The sequence below is a fragment of the Bubalus kerabau genome, chromosome 19 (assembly GCF_029407905.1).
Source record: "Bubalus kerabau isolate K-KA32 ecotype Philippines breed swamp buffalo chromosome 19, PCC_UOA_SB_1v2, whole genome shotgun sequence".
NCBI classification, from domain to species: domain Eukaryota; kingdom Metazoa; phylum Chordata; class Mammalia; order Artiodactyla; family Bovidae; genus Bubalus; species Bubalus kerabau.
Window position 1 is genome coordinate 51,724,788 of NC_073642.1, and position 7,851 is coordinate 51,732,638.

At 37.4% G+C, this 7,851-nt stretch overlaps 1 long non-coding RNA gene across 1 annotated transcript; it reads right to left on the minus strand.

The window, feature by feature from the left end:
* Positions 1–391: 391 nt before the first annotated feature.
* On the minus strand, positions 392–1,998 carry LOC129634369 (uncharacterized). The gene is made up of 2 exons (XR_008705592.1): positions 1,878–1,998; positions 392–1,176 (listed from the first exon to the last, which is right to left on the minus strand). It is a non-coding gene; the product is annotated as an uncharacterized LOC129634369 (long non-coding RNA).
* Positions 1,999–7,851: the final 5,853 nt, after the last annotated feature.

The window sequence follows — 7,851 nt, forward strand, 5'->3', positions numbered from 1 at the left end:
ACAGCACGCCAGGCTTCCCTGTCTATCACCAACTCCCTGAGTTCACTCAGACTCACGTCCATCAAGTCAGTGATGTCATCCACCATCTCATCCTCTGTCGTCCCCTTCTCCTCCTGCCCTCAATCCCTCCCAGCATCAGAGTCTTTTCCAATGAGTCAACTCTTCTCATGAGGTGGCCAAAGTACTAGAGTTTCAGCTTTAGCATCATTCCTTCCAAAGAAATCCCAGGGCTGATCTCCTTCAGAATGGACTGGTTGGATGCCCTTACAGTCCAAGGGACTCTCAAGAGTCTTCTCCAACACCACAGTTCAAAAGCATCAATTCTTTGGCACTCAGCCTTCTTCACAGTCCAACTCTCACATCCATACATGACCACAGGAAAAACCATAGCCTTGACTAGACGGACGTTTATTGGCAAAGTAATATCTCTGCTTTTGAATATGCTATCTAGGTTGGTCATAACTCTCCTTCCAAGGAGTAAGCGTCTTTTAATTTCATGGCTTCAGTCACCATCTGTAGTGATTTTGGAGCCCAGAAAAATAAAGTCTGACACTGTTTCCACTGTTTCCCCATCTATTTTCCATGAAGTGGTGGGACCGGATGCCATGATCTTCATTTGCTGAATGTTGAGTTTAAGCCAACTTTTTCACTCTCCACTTTCACTTTCATCAAGAGGCTTTTGAGTTCCTCTTCACTTTCTGCCATAAGGGTGGTGTCATCTGTATATCTGAGGTGATTGATATTTCCCCCGGCAATCTTGATTCAGGCTTGTGTTTCTTCCAGTCCAGCGTTTCTCATGATGTACTCTGCATATAAGTTAAATAAGCAGGGTGACAATATACAGCCTTGACAAACTCCTTTTCCTATTTGGAACCAGTCTGTTGTTCCATGTCCAGTTCTAACTGTTGCTTCCTGACCTGCAATACAAATTTCTCAAGAGGCAGATCAGGTGTTCTGGTATTCCCATCTGTTTCAGAATTTTCCACAGTTTATTGTGATCCACACAGTCAAAGGCTTTGGCATAGTCAATAAAGCAGAAATACATGTTTTTCTGGAACTCTCTTGCTTTTTCCATGATCCAGCAGATGTTGGCAATTTGATCTCTGGTTCCTCTGCCTTTTCTAAAACCAGCTTGAACATCAGGAAGTTCACGGTTCACATATTACTGAAGCCTGGCTTGGAGAATTTTGAGCATTACTTTACTAGTGTGTGAGATGAGTGCACACTATTTTAAATGCACTGAATTTATAAATGTCACATTTATATAATAGATAAAATTAGAATATTTCAAATAATTCTGAAACAAGAGGTTATTAGCAAGATCTGATCTCTATTTTGCATATGATATCTCAATAAATACATTGTAGGAAAGGATTGCTTTACTAACATAGCTATGCCATCATTTTAATATTCTTAATTATTTGTGTATTGTACATAGAATTCATTACTAAAAAAGAAGTGGAGGAGAATTAGGAGGGATGGATTAAAAGATAAAATGTCACTACAGTGTTCCCTAAAATATAAAAGGCAGTTTTATTTTTTGTTTTCTCTTTGTATACAATATTTCCTCACATCTTACTGTCATAAAGATGTTAATAATAATTGCAGAGTGAGTAGTTTTGTTTTGTTTTTTTACTGGCTCCCTGCTTTTAGCATTTCTTTGAAGATCAGAAAGATCCTGCTTCTAAAACTTTTTATTTTCTGTCAGATACAAAAATTTCTGGTTATCTGCAAATCTTGTGCTAAACTTACATTTTTAATCTATGATGTATTGTACCCAAAGAAAATCATTTAAAATTACTTTTATATCTAGAAACTTATGCCACTTCAGCCATTGTCTTAGTTCAGGATGCAAAAGTAAAATATAGACCAGGTACCTTAAATAGCAAACTGTTTATCACAGTTCTAGAAGACTGAGAGGTCCAGGATTAGGTGCAGGCAAGGTAGGTTCCTGGCTCTCTCCTGGCTTCAGATGGCTGCCAGCTTTCTGTGTCCTCACAAGTGGAAGAAAGAGCTCTGGTTTCTTCCTCTTTTTATATGGACACTATCCCATCGTGGGATTTCATTTAAACCTAATCATCTCCTAAAAGCCCCACCTGCACATATCATTACACTGGGGATTTGGGCTTCACATATGAATTTTGGGAAACACATTCAGTCCATAACAGCGAGGGAAATATTTTTTAAATGTTCTTTGTTGAAAGAGATACTTTACTGGTAAGATAATATCTATAGTGAAGTCATAACTAAAAGTTAAAGATTATAATAATTTTCCAGGCTCTATAGAAAAATTTCTTCCAAATAAACCTGAAAAATATAAAAAAGATACCCAACTATAATTCTTATGAAAAATATCTAAAGTCAATAAAAGGAAAAAAATTTAAAGTTATTTCCTATTTTTTTCTTCTAACTACAAAGCTGCTGCTGCTAAGTCGCTTCAGTCGTGTTTGACTCTGTGAGACCCCACAGATGGCAGCCCACCAGGCTCCTCTGTCCTTGGGATTCTCCAGGCAAGAATAATGGAGTGGGTTGCCATTTCCTTCTCCAATGCATGAAAGTGAAAAGTGAAAGTGAAGTCGCTCAGTCGTGTCCTACTCTTCACAACCCCATGGACTGCAGCCTACCAGGCTCCTCCATCCATGGGATTTTCCAGGCAAAAGTACTGGAGTGGGGTGCCATTGCCTTATCCACAAAACTCCTGGGACGTATTAATTTTACTGAAAATTGAAATACTATAATTATCGGTGCTTCCCAGGTGGCATCAGTGGTAAACAATCCACCTGCCAATGCAGGAGACATAAGAGATGCAAGTTTGATTCCTGGGTTAGAAAGATCCCCTGGAGGAGGGCATGGCAACCCACTCCTGTATTCTGGCCTGGAGAATCCCTTTGACAGAGGAGCCTGGTAGTCTACAGTCTATAGGGTCACAAAGAGTTGGACATAACTGAAGTGATTTAGCACATGTATCTATAGGAGGATTTTAAGGACTCATAAAAAGAAGTTTGCAATTAAAAAATATTGTGATGCCATTAAATTGCTTTAAAACTTGCAATCACAGTCATCTCAGTTCAGTTCAGTCACTCACTCATGTCCAACTCTTTGAGACCCCATGAATTGCAGCACACCAGGCTTCCCTGTCCATCACCAACTCCTGGAGTTCATGCAAATTCATGTGCATTGAGTCGGTGATGCCATCCAGCCATCTCATCCTCTGTCATCTCCTTCTCCTCCTGCTCCCAACCCCTCCCAGAATCAGGGTCTTTGCCAATGAGTCAACTTTTCTCATGAGGTGTCCAAAGTATTGAAGTTTCAGCCTCAGCATCAGTCCTTCCAATGAACACCCAGGTCTGATCTCCTTTAGAATGGACTGGTTGGATCTCCTTGCAGGGAGGAACTCTCAAGAGTTTTCTCCAACACCACAGTTCAAAAGCATCAATTCTTCGGCGCTCAGCTTTCTTCACAGTCCAACTCTCACATCCATACATGACCACTGGAAAAACCATAGCCTTGACTAAATGGAGCTTTGTTGGCAAAGTAACATCTCTGCTTTTGAATATGCTATCTAGGTTGGTCATAGCTTTCCTTCCAAGGAGTAAGCGTCTTTTAATTTCATGGCTGCAGTCACCATCTGCAGTGATTTTGGAGCCCAGAAAAATAAAGTCTGACACTGTTTCCACTGTTTCCCCATCTATTTCCCATGAAGTGTTGGGACCAGATGCCATGATCTTCGTTTTCTGAATGTTGAGCTTTAAGCCAACTTTTTCCCTCTCCTCTTTCACTTTCATCAAGAGGCTTTTGAGTTCCTCTTCACTTTCTGCCATAAGGGTGGTGTCATCTGTATATCTAAGGTTATTGATATTTCTCCCAGCAATCTTGATTCCAGCTTGTGCTTCTTCCAGCCAAGCATTTCTCATGATGTACTCTGCATATAAGTTAAATAATCAGGGTGACAATATACAGCCTTGATGTACTCCTTTGCCTATTTGGAACCAGTCTGTTGTTTCATGTCCAGTTCTAACTGTTGCTTCCTGACCTAAATATGTTTCTCAAGAGGCAGGTCCGGTGGTCTGGCATTCCATCTCTTTCAGAATTTTCCACAGTTTATTGTGATCCACACAGTCAAGGCTTATAAACATCCATTTAGGGAATGAGAAGATATGGTTTAATTAAACTCAAGATACTGACTTTTGTATATACCCCATTTTTAGAATACTCCTTTTATATTCCCTCTTTCTACATGTAACTATTTTCTTTCTCTCAATCTAACATAATGTATTTATTATTCCACTAAATAATGGGTGGTATTTATAATCCTCATTGATTTCTGAAGTAATATATATTGTTATATTTGTTTCACAGTTGTCTAATTATAAATACTGTGCAAAGAACAAACTAAAAACTCAAAAAAACTACCATGGCAAAAGTAGGCCACATTTGAAAAAGAATTAAATAGAGCAACCATAAGGGAAAAGTTGCAATTTTTTAAATTAAACAACTATTAAATAGTTGAAACAAAAAGACTTCAGATGACAGATTCAGCAGGCAAAAAACTAAACTAGAGGAAATCATTTGGAGTGAAAGAGAGACATGGACAGTCAAATGAGAGGGACAAAAATAACACTCTTAATTTGTGAAGAGTTAAAGAAGATCTGTTGGAGAGGTATCATTCAAGGAAATAACGAGTGAAAATTTACCAGAATTGTTTCCAGAATTATTTCTCTAGAATCTTTAAAAAAAAAAAAAGGTGCAGAATGGAACATACATACATTTTTGTTCCAGAGTAACTGAAATCCCATGAAGCAAGTGCCCTTTATCTTGGGAATGATCATAGGTAAGGGCAAGTTCCTGCTCCTTGGAGGTATCTCCAGAATCCATGTATCCATTGTCTTTCATGACTTCTGCAGTTTGTTTTCATGGAGGTTATCTCTTTACAATTATATTCTTTAACCATATCTGAGAGAAGATATAAAATGTGCAATCCCTGGAGGCTGAGTAGCCCTCCCCTTCTAATGTAGAATTTGAGGAGGAGAGGATGACTTCATATCAGTGTAGGGCTTTTCGGTAGATCTCCTTTCCCAGGAACTTAGACTTTCACTTGTCTTTTTCTTTTCCAAGGAGCCACACCTTTGCTAAGAGCTGATTCAGTTCCATACTTTTCTATTTCTAGAATAAATTGCACATGCTTTGAGCCTGTTAGGATTTCAAGGGAGACCAATACTTCTAGAATTATTTAATCTTTTTAGTATTATATTATCTTTTTACTTAACCATTTACCCAGCTGAAATGATTCATTCATTGCTCTGTAAATCCAGTGAGGATTTTTATAAGGGAATGGTGGCTCTTTTCTTGATCTAATGCTTAACACTAAACTAAGCTTTAAGTCACCTATGTCACTCAAAGCGTTCTTAATTTTATTTTTTATCAATTGGCGATAATCCTAAAAGTTTCTAAAAATGTGTTATTACTTTTCATCTCTGCTTAAAAAACATGAGCCAATGAGCCAGTTCTTTTTGGGGGTGTATAAAATTACTTTAATAGCCTATCAAATGCAAGAAAGAGCATATAACCCACCTTTTTGTTTTTAACTTCTTTAAAGTGAAAGTTTAGTGAATACACCTTAGACATTCCAAATGATCACATGTTACAATTTTAAACACATTTTTTACACTTCATAATATGGCTACATATTTTTGACTTTCATTAGCAGTTTCCTTAGGCTTTCTGCCTAACCCCCAGAATAGTGCCACATATTTTAATTTTTGTTACAGCAACAACTCACTCCTAGTATTAACTTCTATTTTGGATAGTTTATACAAGTTATGTAGCAGTGAAAAGAATGTTAAAATTCCAGCAGCTTACAAAAATAGGTATTTATTTCTCTATCACATTACATAATGTCACAGATTGGCTTCTATTCTCTTCTTCATTCAGGGGTTCAGGCTGTTGGAACATTGATGAAACAGAATGTCTAGTATTTACTCAAAATTTACTAGCCATGCTAGGAAATGGGGCTATAAAAAAAATCAATTAAGCAGATTAATAGCCGATTCTACTTATTAGCATTATCACAATTTAGTTTAAATATATATAGAATTAAAATATGATAGCAAACTTTCAAAATTTGGAAACATAGGAAAAGACTCTAAAGGATTTTAAGACCATTATTTGAGAAATACTAAGAGATCTGATAAATTAGAATGTAGTTTGTCAAGAATACCTATTGAATTTGTAAAGTAACTCTTATGATTAATAGAAAAGAGTGCATGACATGGGGAATAGAGGGTGAGCTTAGTAATAATTAATATTTAATTACTCTAAAAAAGTAGAAAAGCAATTTTAAAAAAATAGTAAATTGTAAAGTATTTGAAATATTTGTTGCATTTTACTTTTAGTATGCTGATTATTGTGTTATCTTGTTCAGAAAATATATTTTATCACTGATGTCTTGTAAAGTTGTTATTTTGATATTTTGTCCCCCCACTTATTTTAAATAGAGCAGAATGTTCATGTTTTACAATGTCTCTGGGAATAGGATTGGTAGTCAGCTATCGCAAGGAGGTGTCAAAGAACCAACTATGGCTTCAGATGTCCTATTTAGAACCCAAAGTCTACCACTTGGGTCCATGTGACCTTAAAATTTTTAACACACTATGCCTTGGTTTCACCATTTTTATCATGGAGAATAATAAGCCTTAAGGGAGAAGTTTGTTAGGAGTTTTAAATAAGTCATCTGTGATGGTTGATTTATGTGCAAACCTGACTGGGCTAGAGGATGCCTGTATAGCTGGTAAATCATCATTTCTGATTATGTCCCTGAGGGTTTTTCCAGAAGAGATTAACAATTGAATTGGCAGACTAAGTAAGGAGGTCACCCTTACCACACTAATGCACATGAACATCACCCCAAACTTTTGAGGGCCTGAATAGACAAAAAGGCAGAGGAAGGACAAGTCTGTGCTTTTTCATAAGCTGAGACATACATCTCCTCTAGAGCTTAGATATCAGCGCTGCTAGTCCAAGGCCTTCGGATGCAGATCAGGTCCAATACAATCCAACCCCCAATTCTAGGACTTTTGGACTTGATACTTTCACCTTGTTTTCAAATCTTTGGATTCAAACTGAATTATACCATAGGTTTTCCTCATTCTCCAGGGGGTGGCGCATCGTGGACTTCCCATGACTCAATAATCCTGTGAGACAATGTTTATAATAGATAAATATCTATACTATTGGTTATGTATCTCTAGAGAACATTGACTAATAAAAATCTGTATAAAAGTAATAAACACAAGCTCAAGCATAGAATCAGTGCTATATTATTAGTTAGAATGTATGGTTTTCCCAGTAGTCATGTATAGATGTGAGAGTCAGACCGTTAAATAAGGATGAGTGCTGAAAAATTGATGCTTTTGAACTGTGGTGTTGGGGAAGACTCTTAAGAGTCCCTTGGACTGCAAGATCAAACCAGTCAATCCTAAAAGAAATCAATCCTGAATAGTCATTGGAAGGACTGATGCTAAAACTGAAGCTCCAATACTTTGGTCACCTGATGCGAAGATCAAACTCATTAGAAAAGGCCATGATACTGAGAAAGATTGAAGGCAGGAGGAAAAGGGGATGACAGGATGAGATGGTTGGATGGCATCACTGACCTAATGCACATGAGTTTGAGCAAGCTCCGGAAGATGGTGAAGGACAGGGAAGCCTGGCATACTGCAGTCCATGGTGTTGCAAAGAGTTTGGACACAACTGAGCAACTGAACAACAACCAACAACAACAAATTATTTCTGTACTTCAAGTAAATAGGAAAAGTCATTTGCATTGGTGAATAAAAAGCACTGGCTCTTAGT